Raw genomic sequence first — 13550 nt, 5'->3', positions numbered from 1 at the left:
TCATCTCCTGCTGATTAATCCCCTTCCCCCAACACCAGCAGCAAGCTTTCCTTCTCTCATTTGGATTGTGCAGCCTGAGGCTTGTGGGCAGTGTGGGAGCTTCACAAGGACCTACTTTCTCATCTGAATTCCTCACTGATATCCATTGCTTAGTGAGGAAACTGAGGCACACGGTAACAAGACAGCAGACTGACACTCTTGCATGTGAGGTCTTCCTCCATTCACCACAGGGGACGATGCTGTCTCACATGTCCTTGTGCCAAGGGAATTTGGACTTGGAAACACACACACAGTACTGCATGAAAAGTGAATCACCACATGTAAATAAATCAGCAGATTTACCCTGCCTGAGGATCTGATCATGCTTTCAAGGTATTTCTGACTCAAGTCCTGTTTGTCCTTAACCTCAGATCAGTAGCTTGTTGCCTTCCCAAGGGCCCCTTGTTCCATCCGTCCCTTTCTGCTTGGCTGGAACAGTCTCATCATTCATTGTCCATCTAATTTAAGAACCCATCTGACAGGCTTTTCCTTTCCTTGTCCTGGCCTGTGACTTGCATGGTGCATTCATCCCCAAAGGGAAGACTTCTCGGAAGGGCAAGAAAGAGAAACTTCCAGCACTGAATATGATCCTAGGTGGGGCCAGACTGTGATCCTCTCATTCTCCCCACTGATAGGACAAGAATCATTTCCACTAAGCCAGATGTGCACCCTTTTTCACTCCTATTTGGGTTTCCCTTAACCCTCCCACAGGTGGTGTTGCCTGACATTATTGACCAGAAACATCATTTTGAACCACTTTGATACACAGCAATAGCTACGAGAGGACTGGCCTAGTCAAACCTTCTTTCTGTGAGATCTGTGGCTGGGGAGCATGGAAATGAAATGGTCTTTGAGCAGACATGGATGAGGAAGGGTAAGAACATCAGTTATACATTCCCTGCACAAAACCAGGTTGGGGAATAGCCACGTGCATCTGGCTGGCTTAATTCAGCAAAGGCAGCACAGTGGTGGAAAGGAGCTGGCAGGCTGTGAGCTCTCTGCCAGCACAGCCGGTTTTACTTTCCTACCCTTTGCCTTACCTGTTTAGCCTGTGGCTTTTCAAGGAAGGGACTGTCTCTTGTTCTGTGTTCACACAGGAACTAGTCTTGGTCACTCACTAGTGAATGTGAGATACACAGAGTGAGTTTCTGAGTGAGTTTCTTAGCAGGGATTTGCTCTAATCTCAAAGGGCAGCTCTCAGCACCAGGGTTACTATTTTCTCCCCCCTGCTCTGCTTCACCTCGCTGCCCCAGCAAGTCCCCGTGGGATCCCCAGGGGTGAAACATGCAGAGAGCAACAGCTGCTCTCCAGGTGGAGTGACAGTGACAGTGACAGTGATGGGCGCTTTCAGGGACAGCAGAAACTGGAAAAGGAATTTACAGGAGTGGGTAGCACTCTACCCACGCTGAATCCCCAATCCTGCAGTTCTGCTCCACACATAGGTCCACACAATCAAATAATTTAGGAAAGCATTGCTAGCAAAACGCATCGAAGTGACTTTTAAATGTCTGCCTACCCACCCGACTCCCTCCTTTCTCTAAGTGGAAGAGTAATGCTGTACCGACTTGACTTTTCTTGGGCTATATTTAGATTAAACACAGATCCTCCAAATGTCACTGTTTCATGTAAAACTAGTATAAAGCCATATGAATAGAAAGGCAGTTTTAACCAGAAATCTCTGCTGCTTGTATGCCCACCTCGCCCCCCTGCTGAACCTTTAGCTAATTTAAAGCAAGTCAGATGAGTACAAATTATTTTTTAAAAGTGCTTCATTCTGGGGTTTTTTTGTAGTGAGTTTTGCCAGCAGCAAATTACATAGTTATAGACTGTTTGAAGTATGTATTTTTCCCACTGTTCAGCACTGACACCGTTACTATAATTAGAATGATATTGCTTTGTAGCAGCTTCTAGTGCCAGACCGAAAGGCCTGGCAGCACCTTTCCTTTCCCGGCTACGCTCCGGTCCAGAGGTGCTGGTTCTGCTGGCCTGGAGCCACGGAGGAGCCGGACGGTCAGATGTGACGAGCTCTACCTTGTCACTAATTCCCACTGCGACCCTGGCAAAGTTGGTTCTTCCTGCTCGGTGCCTCCTGGGGCAGGGGGGCTGTTAGGTGCGGTGGCACTCGTGTGGGTGCCGGGTGTGTGTGTTGGTCCCCAGGAGTGCGGTGGCCGGCTCTGCAGCCCCAAGCTGGGAGCATTGCATGGAGAGTGACGCAGCCTTCTCTCAGCTCCTGCTTCTCCTGACATCACTCTGCAATGGCACATGTCATCGGCCTCATAAATATAAACTATGGGTACTGAGCTGTTCACACACAGCCTCTCTGTTTCCAGGGCAACCCCGCTCACTCAGCCTCCGCTGTCTCGCCAGCTCACGCTCCAGCACACCGACTGCGCACCGAAATCTCCAGCAGCTTTTTCCCCGGGTCCCTCCGTGCCCCCGTTCCGGGTGTTGGGTTGAGCAGAGATGAGGCAGTCGGGGGTGGATGTTTGTGCGCTGGCGGCACAGTCCCGATGCGGCAGGGTGCTGGGCTCGCCTGGTTGGAGGTGTCTTGCTGGGGGGAGCCTGGCAGCAGTGCGCGCAGGGGGGCTTCACCCAGCAAATGACCCCTTTCTCTGCCCTGAAGCTCTTCTCCTATTTATAGCTGGCACAGCAGCGCTGTGCCAAAGCCCTCTGAACCCCCGCGCGCTCCCTGGCGAGGCCTGCAAGGTGCTTTCCCACGGGTCCTGCTCCCCCCGCGGCGCCCACAGCACCCACCTCCTCAGGGCTGGGCGGGGGGCACCCAAACAGAGGCGGGGTGCCCAGGGCACCAGGCAGAGGGTGCATCCGGGGAGGTGCCCGCGGGCAGGCGCCCTCGTGTCCGCCCACGGGGGCACGCGTGCACCCGCGGGTGCAGGTGCCCCTTCGCTCCCCGCTGCAGACGCGCACCCACCTGCGGGCGCTTGCCCGGGGATGCGGGCGGAGCCGGGCGCCCCCCCCCGCCCTCCCGCTGCCGGCGCGCCCGCCCCCGCCCCGCGCGGTGCCGCCCCGCGCTCGGCTCTCCCGGCCGCGCTCCGCGCTGGCGGCGGCGGCTCCCCGGGGGCGGCGGGGCCCTATGGCCGGCGCGGCGCGCCCCCGGCCGCCGGGCAGCGCGGAGGGGCGGTGAGCCCGGCCCCGCGGAACCCCGGAGCGGGGGCCAGCGGCTCTCCCTGCGCGGCCGGCGGAGGCTATGCGTGGGGCATGATGATGATCGACACTCAGGTGAGTTGCGCGTTTCGCCCATCGGCTTTGTCTCCCCGGAGCACTTTCACGGTGCCCCCGAGCTCCGGTGCGCAGCTGCGGGGGCGCACGGGCTCGGTCCCCTTCAGCACCCCGGCCCACGCGTGTCCGCGACGAGTGAGTAATGCGTGCGCGGTGCCAGGGAGCGGGTGGGCTCTGTCGGTGATTTCCTGGGGGTCCGTAGCTGCAGGTGCCTGCCCCTTGCTGCCTGCTGGTGTAGGGGGACACGGTACGTGCCGGCACTCCAGACCAGGGTCTGCAGCAGAGCTGTGGCAGAGAAGCAGCAGTCTTTGCAGGGGGGGAATCTTTTTTATTGCTTTCTGTGTAATGGATAAGTGCAGACAGTAGAAGTGGGGATGAAGGATTCGCAACGAAAGCGACACAGTTTGGGACAGGGTCTAGCTGCCAGTGTGGTGCTGCAGCCGTTACTGAGCTGCGTGGCTGCTGGCGGGCTGCGAAGCTGCTGCGTGCTGTGCCAGCAAGCCAGGGCTGCAGCTCTCCAGGTAGCGCTTAGGCCAAGTGGCAGAAGGAGGTCCCTTGTCTCTGCCTGGTGTGTTTATGAGGCTAAATGAAGCTAAATTGAGCTGAGGTGGACAAAAGCTCTACACTCACAACCCCACTGGTGCTTTTGGGGCAGGGGAGGATGAAGCAAAGGCACAAAATTTGGGGGTCTCATCAGAATGTGGCTCCTTGGTCCTGATGCTTCTCTGACTTTATACTTTTTATTCCCCTTCCCATGTTCCCCTCCCATCCCCAACCCTGGGAAGGGAAGGGAGGCCTGTGCTGCTGTCCTGGGGGGGTGGTGGGAAGGTAAGTGGGCAGTGATGACTCCTGGGAGCCCAAGAATGAGTAAAGGGAAGGGCTGATGCTGTGATGGAAAAGTGGGCTGGGATCCATTTTTGCACTGGAAAATGTGCATACCAGAGCCTCCTCCTGCACCCAGTGGGTCCATTTGGTCTGAGCCTCATTTGCCTTGATCCAGCCCTATAAACAAAAGCTAAATTAACTCTGTTGGGGGTGAGTGTGTGAGGCAGGAGCTAGCGCCAGCATGCATGTGTGCTGGATTGTGGCATGTCCCTTTGGAGAAGGGGATTGGCAACGAAAATGCCGGGGTTTGGATCCTGTCCCTGCCAAGGGTCCAGAACAAGAGTACTCTGTCACCATGGCTGTGGACTGGGGAGAATAATCTTGCTGGGAGATGCAGAAAATTATAGGTGTAAAACTGTCTAGAAAAAGATGTCCAGAGCTGGATCTCCCTTCCACGTTGGGGAATGCATGTTGCATTCCTGTGGAGTGCTTTGTATTAAGGTCTCAACTTTAGCCTTCCTGTCACTTCTTATACTGATCCCCATTTTATAGATGGGTAAACTGAGGCATGTAGAGGTATTTGTTACAAGCCTAGGATCCTGCGTGCTGGGTGGTATGATGGAGAGCACAGTCCTGATTCCTCCTGCATGTCCTGCTTGAAGAGGATGAGCCACTTGGCTGTTTAAGGGGTGCAATTCATCGAAGTCCCGTCATTTGTGACTACCAGTTAAGAGGAATTTCCAGCTGCACCCGCAGCCGCACCCTGCCAGTTCTTATGGCTGTACAGCTACATTTTTCATGCCTCATAAATGTTTCTCTCCCTGGTTGCTAAGGGAAAGACCCACACAAACAACTCGGAAAACTGAGTGCAGCAAAGTAAATAAGCTGAGCAAACAAGGAGATTTTTTTTTTTTCTTTTCATCTCTGATCTAATTGCTGCAGGTGTGGTGTTCAGGGTGTCATGACATGTGAAAGCAAAGGTTCATGTTCAAGGGTGAATTTCAGCCTTTAAAACTGAAACCTGAATGTGAGCTAGGTCAGAAGGTGGCTTCCATCCTGAACCATGCTCCCAGAGCTGCAGACTCTTCCCCTCTCTCCCTTACTGGCCGTTTGGGCTGGAGAAGGGAGCAGATGGCGGACAAGCGGTCTTGGGGCTGGCTGAGGGCAGGACGCATAGAGCCTGAGTGCAGGCAAGCAAGGCTGGAGCTGAATTTGTTTCTGTGTCTCTCTGTCATCTGTTCTGAGGCAGAGAAGGGAGCTCTGTCTGAAGTGACTCCAGTGGCTAGGAGTTAACTCTCGGTGTGCTCTGCTTGCGGGTAGGAGGGCGAGCTGGCAACAAGTGACAGCAAGCGAGAGTCCAGCTGGCAGCAGGGTCTGGGAGGAAGCGGGTGGAGAGATGCAAAGTCCCTCCTCAGTGTGGTTCAGCTGCTCCATCTGGAGCTCCCACTCATGCATGCGTGTATGTGCCCGCAGACAGGGCTGATCAGATGTGAACAGAGGATGCAGTGACTGCTGCAGGCTGCAGAATAAATCTCTGGTCTAGGATACTGTAATGATTGATTTGACATCTTGTAGCTCAGTGCAATTTATCTTCTTTGGGGTCAGTTTGCTTTGAGATGGCTCTTTATGTGAAGAAAGGAGGGGCTTTTCAGGACTCTTTTCTGGGCATCTTTGGGATTGTGTTTCTCGGTTCCTCACAGTGTTTTCACTGCGCCATCCCGTATACGGTGCCTGGCTACTGGACCTTGAGAAGCAGTGATAATGTTAAAAGCAATCTGCACTATCCATCAATGCCGGTTTTGCTTCTGATACCTTTCCCATTGCTATAGCAACGCATGTCTCATGGAGGATGCCAGAATGCTTTCCAGGCAGTGCATGCAGAGAAACTGCTTCACCTGCCACCAAACTGTGATCACTTGTGGAGCAGGCGTGGCGAATTGGCAACTACCCACAGCTGCTGGGGCTGGAGGTGCAGAGAAACTGCTCTTAGCTCCCTCAGGCTGACCCTGCTCTTCCAGGTGTCCCCAATACCTGGAGTTTCCCTGGGATATCAGGGTGACAAAGTTCATGTGGGAGTGCATTGTATCTAGTGCCAGAATCTGGGATTTCTCCCCAAAGGAGAAGCTCGGGATAGTGTCAGCTATCTCACCAAGGCTCGGTGGGTGTTAGGGGCTGTTGGCCTTTTTCCCCCTTCCTTGGCCTGTAGAGAGGCTGGAAGATGTGCTTCACCTGCAGGGTGCTGATGGAGGAAAGGGGTTGTTTGCCTGCTCTTGCCAAGTGAGCTTGCTTCTTCCTCCATCTCCTTCATACGCTGTGGTCACTAAATGGGCTATGGGACAGTCTCTTGTTCTGCTCCGCCTCCCCGTCTTGCTGTCCTTTGCTCTTCTGTGCAACCTGGAGGCTGTCCCTCACCGTACAGCTGCAGGTGGCCATCAGGACTGCTGTAGGGCTGTCTTCCTGCTGCATTGATGCTTGCTGCTGCCTCCGTGCCCGGCTTGGTGCTGGGGATGCATTTTGCATGCTGCTGTGACTGGTGCGAGCTGTGTAAGCCTGTGCGAATGCTTTGTGTGGGCAGGCCATGGGCTGTCCGGCTGCGCGGGGCCGAGCGGGGCTGTGCAGCAGATGGCACTGTCGTTTTCCCTATGAGTTATTGGGTTTTGCCTTCACCAGTGCTGAGAAGGGTCAGTGGTGACGGGAGCTGGGGCATAGCAGGCGCCTGGCTCTCTTGGAAAACGGCACGCACGCCAGGCTGGGCTCTGCTGTGGGGAGCAGATCTGCTCGGTGGAGGTTGGTGTTTGCATCTTGCTCTCCAAGGAGGAGCTGTGTTTGGCTTCTTGGTGATAAGTAATATGAGCCAGCTCCATCCTTGGGGACCTGAGGTCCAATCCCAAAGCCACTGTGGGCCTGCTGTGAGACCTCAGCAAGGCCATGTCAATCACTGTGTCCCTCTTACAAAAAGAAAGCCCTGATCCAGAGCTCCCTTTTGTGCTTGTTCCCACTGTCACCAGTCAACCCATCCCCCAGCTTTCCCCAGCGCTCCGTAAACAACAGGCAAACGCGTGACCTTTCCATCAGTAGTGGCTGGGAGAGGTGCCTTTGCTGCTTTCCAGGCTGCCACATCTGTGTTGGTACAGCAGTATTTAAATACGCGCGTGGGGCGGTGTGGTTGAACGTGCTGTGTTGCTGCCCCAGTGGCTGAAGCAGCGCCGGGCGTTCAGGAGTGGCCGTGGCAGCTGCTGGCAGGCAGCTGTTTGGGTGCTGAGCTGTCTCCCAAATACCCAGTTTGCTCTGCCTGGGGCCAGCCCCCGGCTGCTGCGGGATCTGCTGGCAGCGGTGGAGCCTCCAGATGTTAGCAGGTTTTCCTGCAGGGACTGCCGGAGTCCAGCCTGCATGACCCGTAGTGAGCGTTCACCGATCTGTTTTCCTCGGGGATTTGCATTTTAAATTACTTGATTTCTTGGGGCCCTTTTGGCTCCCAAGTCACCCTGGATGCGACTGCGCGTTCGCCCTTGGCCCACTGCCCCTTGCCACCTAGCATGCTTGGAGTGGGCTCTCTGCGGGGTATCTCTACGGATATTCGCTTTCTCCACTGATTTTCCCCTGCATTGCAAGTTTTGGCTGTGGGTCAAAGACAATGTTTGTAGACATGAGCTGACGTCAAATGCAGCTTGGCGGTGGCGTGCCGGGGGATCACAGGCTTCCAGGACAGAGTTCCTGCTCCCTTGAGGCCCGGGAGCGCAGCGGGAGTTCATCCTCTGCAGAGATTTACAGCCCCCCAGTGCTCACGGGTTCGCTGAGCTGTGCTCCGGAGTGGCCCCACGGGCTCTTGCCCTCCTGCGCTTGGGGCTGGTGAACATTGCGTGCTCCCTGGCATAGGTATAGCTGCAATACAATGTCCTTCACCACCCTGCCTGGAGAAAGATTTCAAAGACGGGGGGAAGGATGGAAAGAGGCATGGCAAGGGGGCTGGGGGAGGAAGGAAGGGGCACAGTGGTGCCCCGATGGGTCGCTTGTCTGCTGCAGCTCAGGGAGGGTGGCCTCCCTTGGTCTGTCTTGCTTCTGTGTAGGATCTGGAGAAAATCAGAGAGGCTTTAGATGTGGTGCCAGAGCTCTGGGATGTCAAGGCATCCCAGATAAAGCTCCACACCTCCCTGTGGGGTCTAGAAGAGAAAGGCAGGAGGTGGGGGGAGAGAAAATGAGTGAGGTGTGGTATAGATATTGACTGCTGTAGTCTGACCAATGCTGTTAGGAGGGATCACTTGTGTGACTGGAGAAGCACTCCTGGCGTTATCAGTGGAGGGGATATGCAGCTGGGATGCAGGTTGCTGGCACAGCTTAGAGGCAATGGTCTCCTTCTGCCCAGGATTCACTCCTTCTGCCCAGGATTCACGATGTGGCCATGTGAACCTGCTCAGAGCCTCCCCGAAGGCTGATACTACCCTGAAAGCTGTCTGGCTTGCACCCTTGTGGGTTTCTCAGGACATCCGCTGTTCCTTTTTATCTTTCCTCCTCCATGCAGTCCCAATCTGTTTCCCACTCCCTTGCTATAAACGCCCTGCCTGGCCCAAGGGCAGGAAGCAAACACTGCGAAAGCCATGTTCAGTGCCGAAGGAGCCTGCCTGGCTCCATGCGGACCGTCGGCACGGAATGGGGAGGTCAGGGTCATTTCACAGGGCAGCCTGTAGGCCCCTTTGAAATCTTTGGCAGCTGCCTTGCCCTGCTCTTTTGGCCCCACTGCCTCCCTCTTGCAGCGGATTTCCCACCGTGTGTTTCCTGCCCATCTCACTCCATGCCGTGTCCCATGCGGTCATGGCTCTTCGCCTCCCTGGGGAGGAGACACCACCGGTGTGAAAAACAGTGACTGGCGGCCAGGATGGCGCGGCAAGGTCTAGGGCAGGCGGAAACACTCTGGTCAGGGTGGCTGCTGCTGCGTGCCCTACTCTGAATTATGGGGACCAGGAATATGGCCAGCCCTTGGCTGCTTTCTAGCCCCTCTCCAAGGAGGTTGGGCAGCCCCAGGGGGAGGGCCAGGGGTTAGGTCTCCTGGGAGGGGACGGAGGAGTCTTCCCATGGCAGTGGTGGTCGAGGCATGCAAAAGCATTGGCTGGGCAGTCCTGGAAAACCACTGCTGCCTGAGCTGTGGGGTGTCTGCGGGACAGATCTGGTGGGTGCACACTGGGAGAGGGCAGCTGGTCCAGGGCAGGGGCAGCTGAGGGATGGGGCTGAGCTCTGCCTGTGCGGAGGCTGGAGGACCGGCGGGTGTCCTTTCTCTGGGTGGCTTTTTCCCTGGGAGAAGTCCCGCATTAGCTGCCTCATGCGCAGCAGGCCAAGGGGAGCATGAGGAGTCTCCTTGTACAAACGCTCAGGGCTCGTTTAAGGGCCCCGTTTTGTTTGGCAGAGGTTGAAAGTCCCAGCAGGCTTCAAACCCTCCCGTTCAGCATTTCCATGGTCACAGGCAGGCGATTCTGGTGGCTGTGCTGTCCTTGGTGGCACCAAAATACCGAGGCTGGTGCAAGCGCTGTGCCTTGGTGCGGTGGGTTTGCAAGCCAGAGCCTGTGGCCCCGCAGCCTTGTCCCAGTATGGGGGAATTGGACATGCTCCTTCCCCAGCACTAATGGAGGGCAATTTATTTTGTCCCCAGTGGGATAAGCACTAAAAGGAGGAAGGGTTTTGTTTAGGAGAGCTGTGCCCAGCCTCCTGCTCCGTCACTGCACATGGCACTGATGGGGATGCCTGCAGCATCGTGTGCCCTGACAAGTACCCCGTCCTGTGCCTCTGCGTTTGTAACCCATTGTGGAAAATATTAGGCCTGGCAATTTGCAATGCTGTGTGAATAACTAATTGAAGAGAAGGGGAGATGACTGATAAATGCTTCCACAGTCTGGGGAAGGTGCATTTTTGCTGGTGGAAAGGCATTTATCTCCCTCCTCAGGCTAACCGCTGCAGATATCCTGACCATGCCATTTGGAGGGGATCTGGACCCCAAGGGCTTTTAGTTGGATGGGGCATCAGCCAGGCATCTGTATTTTGCGTGCTGGCACAGCCTCTCCCGTGGCACTTGGGGGGAGGTCTGGCCATGGCCCTGGTGACTGCTCCAGTCTCCGTCCCTACGTGTGGCTCAGCAGCATTTCCTCGGAGCTCCCCTGAGGCTTCTTGCCCTCGTACAGAAACGCAGCATGGCCCTGGGGTACCTGGGGCTGGGTGGGAAATAGGGATTTTACATCCTCTGTGAGCTGGATTTTTTTGTTTGTTTTTTCACACTGGCTGTCTTGCAAAGTAGGGGGGAGGGATGCAATCTTGAAATGTTTTGCAAATCGAAGTATTCTGAAATACATCATTTCTTCTTAGGAAGTGGCAATGAAATTCACATTCTTCCATGAAATGTACATGTATTTTGGCCAAAGCAGTGTATCTTTTGCTGGGAAATATCTGTAAGTACAACCAGGGTGGTGATAATTAGGAAGAGATTGAAATGCAATGATATTTGTTCGTATTTCAGGGATCAAGTCCTGCAAGTTTGCATGTGTGGGCACCATTTTCCAGTGCAAGGCCTTCTAGCTCCTTTGCACCCTGGCTAGCAACTTGCAGCCGAAGCACATGTTTCTTAGTAGGATCCAAAAAGTCTTTGCAGGGGCCACCACCAACACTGCACCTGCTGCTGTGGGTGTCACAGCCCCGCTTTTCGGGAATTCACCCAGCACCTATCGGAGCCGGGTGCTGCACCGGGTGGCTCTAACTGCTTATACAACTCCCCTTTGTGCCATTCCCAGTGCTGCTTGAAAGGGTGTTTAGTTAATAGGATTAGAAAGCTTTGCTGTCGTTAGGCAACGGAAATCAATGGTGGGCCTCCAGGGCTGAGTTTCATCCCATTTACAGCGCAGTCACTAGATGGCTGTGCTGGGTGTGCGGCGAGAGACTGGTACGGTGCTGGAGAGAGGACGGACCACCTCCCATGCTGCCGCTCCGGTGAGGCCTCCTGCAAATGCAGAGGATGCTCTCAGCCCACCGGTGCCAGCTCTGCGTTTCTTTGGCTGCAAGGGTCCTGGTCGGTGCGGTGCCTGGGACCACACGGGCAGTCAGGTTGCTGATGCAGCCCTGTGGTGCCGTCTGCATGTCCCAAAGCTCTGGACAGTGTTCCTTACCTCCTGTGCCGGCTGGTGCGGGAAACCCAGGCATTTTCCCTTTTTCCAGCCAAAAATGGTGGCTTGGCCTAAAAGCTGAGAGCAGGCACTGCTCTGCAGCGCCTGAGGGAGCTTCGCCCTCCTCTCTGCTGTAAGAAAGCATCTGGAGCCAGCAGGTTGGTAGGATGGCTCATTAATCTATGCAATGCAAAGTGAGCTCACAACTCGCCATCCCCAAAATGCAGCAGGCTCCCAGCCCCCGAGGGGCTGCAGGGCTGGCCGGGGATGGGGCCCGGGTGATGCAGCCCCCTCCATGGCAGGCTGCACGTCTGTGCTGCGTGGGGGCCAGGCCTGGGAAAGCTGAGGTGCAGCCGCAGCCCTCGGGGATGTCTGGGAAGGGTCTCTGTGCTCTCCGGACTGTATCCACCGAAGGTGACAGCCTTTGGGTTTGGTCAGTCCTGCCGTGTCCTTGCCCCCCTTGCCCTCCTGTGAAGGGGGGTCCAGGCTGAAATGCCTCTCCCTCTCTGATCTGGGGCCATGCCTCTTGGGAGAGGTCAGCAAAAGGCATCGGCTCCCCTTGCAGCTGAGGAAGCAATGTTGAACCCTTCACTGTTGTTAACAGGAGGGTGGGGAGCAGCTGAACAGGAGCCCTGAAGGAAACTTGCAGGAAAGTCAACCTGCTGCAGGAATCTGGCTGTGCAACAAGTGTTTCCCATCCCCCTGGCTGACACAAGCTGGCGGAGAGGGGACTGCACATGGTGGAAACATCTTTAAACCCCCTAGCCTGCAAAGCAAGCATGAAGAGGGAGGATCGGGAGAGCCTTTGACTTAGTGAGGAGGGCTGGAAACCTCTGAGCTGCCGTAGCTGTGTCTTTTTCTCTTATCTCTCTGAGCCTGCAGTTCATTGTCTGCCAAGTGACACGGAGCAGTGATGTGGATCTGCAGATAACCTCTTGGCCACGTGTTATGTAGGCTAAAGTATGCATGAGGAGCTGAGACGGTTTTAGACTCCAAGGCATGGTGTCTTGTGGATGAGATTGGGCTCCACAGGTGGGGGAGCAGAAACCTCCTCCTTGGGTTTGTTTAAGCTTCAGATAAGCCCTGGAAGACATGCTGAAGGGAACAACCCTGCCCAGTGTTGGAGGCTTGGCCAAATGGGTGAGTTAGTGGATGCTCTGTCTCTGGCAAATGCTCCAGATAGTGTGTTGTGCTATACATCACATCCGCATGCCCCCTGTTTGCATGCAGGCCTGAATGCATGCAGACATATGCCCGGAGAGATGCCCTGGCCTTGCTGCCAGCCTGGTCTCTCACCGCAGACGGCTGCTGCTCTGGCCTGGTTGGCAGGTGAAATAAACCCTTGCAGAGAAATTATAATTGGTAACAGCGGGGATTGTCATGGCCTGCCGATACCCTCAGCTCTCCGTTTCCCCCGGCACCTTTCTCTTCTCCAGCAAAGATTCTGTTTGCAGCGGGAAGCGCCTGGTTGTGCTGCCAGGCCAGCGTGGGGACAGCTGAGCTCTGCTGTGCCCTGCACTGTGCCTGCCCGAGTCCCAGCGAGATGGCTGGCTGCGCTGCCAGGGCATGGTCCGGAGCTGGCCCTAGAGGAGCCAGGGTGTGCTGACACTGGGGAGCTTATTCTTGGCCCTGTTCTTTCTTAAATCTGTCTGTGCTGGAATGCTGCAGGCTCCCCTGACGGGCAGATGTTTTGGGAGATGATGGGGCTTTTCCTGGGGTTCGGAGCTGGCAGGGAACAGCTGTGATGGGCACGTGGCAGTTTGTGGCTTCCTCCCACACTAGTACCTCTGCAGTCCTGTCGTGTATGCCCAGCCTGGGGAGTTGGGCACCTGTGCATAAATACAGTCATCCCAGCAATATATGCCCAAAACACGTGCAGGCCCTGTGCCAGGGATTTCCCTTCCTGAGAGCTGCACCCAGGTCTCTCTGGCAGCAGTCTGGTGGTACCCATGGGGTGGGGAGACCAGGGAGATGTCATTAAAAGGGCTCAACTTAGTGGGAAACTGAGATTAGTTTTGGGGTGGACGAGGAAGGGGTGGTGAGGGCAGCTACGAACTGCAGGGAGTTGTATGGTGACTGTCCTCTTTGCCCTCCTGCAGTGTGATGGTATGGGGTGCTGGTGCCATTGGGGCAGGAGGGAGTGGGGAGCCACTCTGTGACATCTGCCCAGGGACACAGGGTCCTTCTCCACCCTATGCGCAAGCAGTCATGCAATGGCTGGAATTGTGTCCGGAGCGGCAGGTACCCCTCCTAGAGCAGCTCTGCCCACCCTGGGCTCCCCAGCTGTGCACACCTGGGTGCTGCTGCACT

Source organism: Gavia stellata, chromosome 24, assembly GCF_030936135.1.
Source record: "Gavia stellata isolate bGavSte3 chromosome 24, bGavSte3.hap2, whole genome shotgun sequence".
Lineage (NCBI taxonomy): Eukaryota > Metazoa > Chordata > Aves > Gaviiformes > Gaviidae > Gavia > Gavia stellata.
This window is presented reverse-complemented; position numbering follows the sequence as displayed.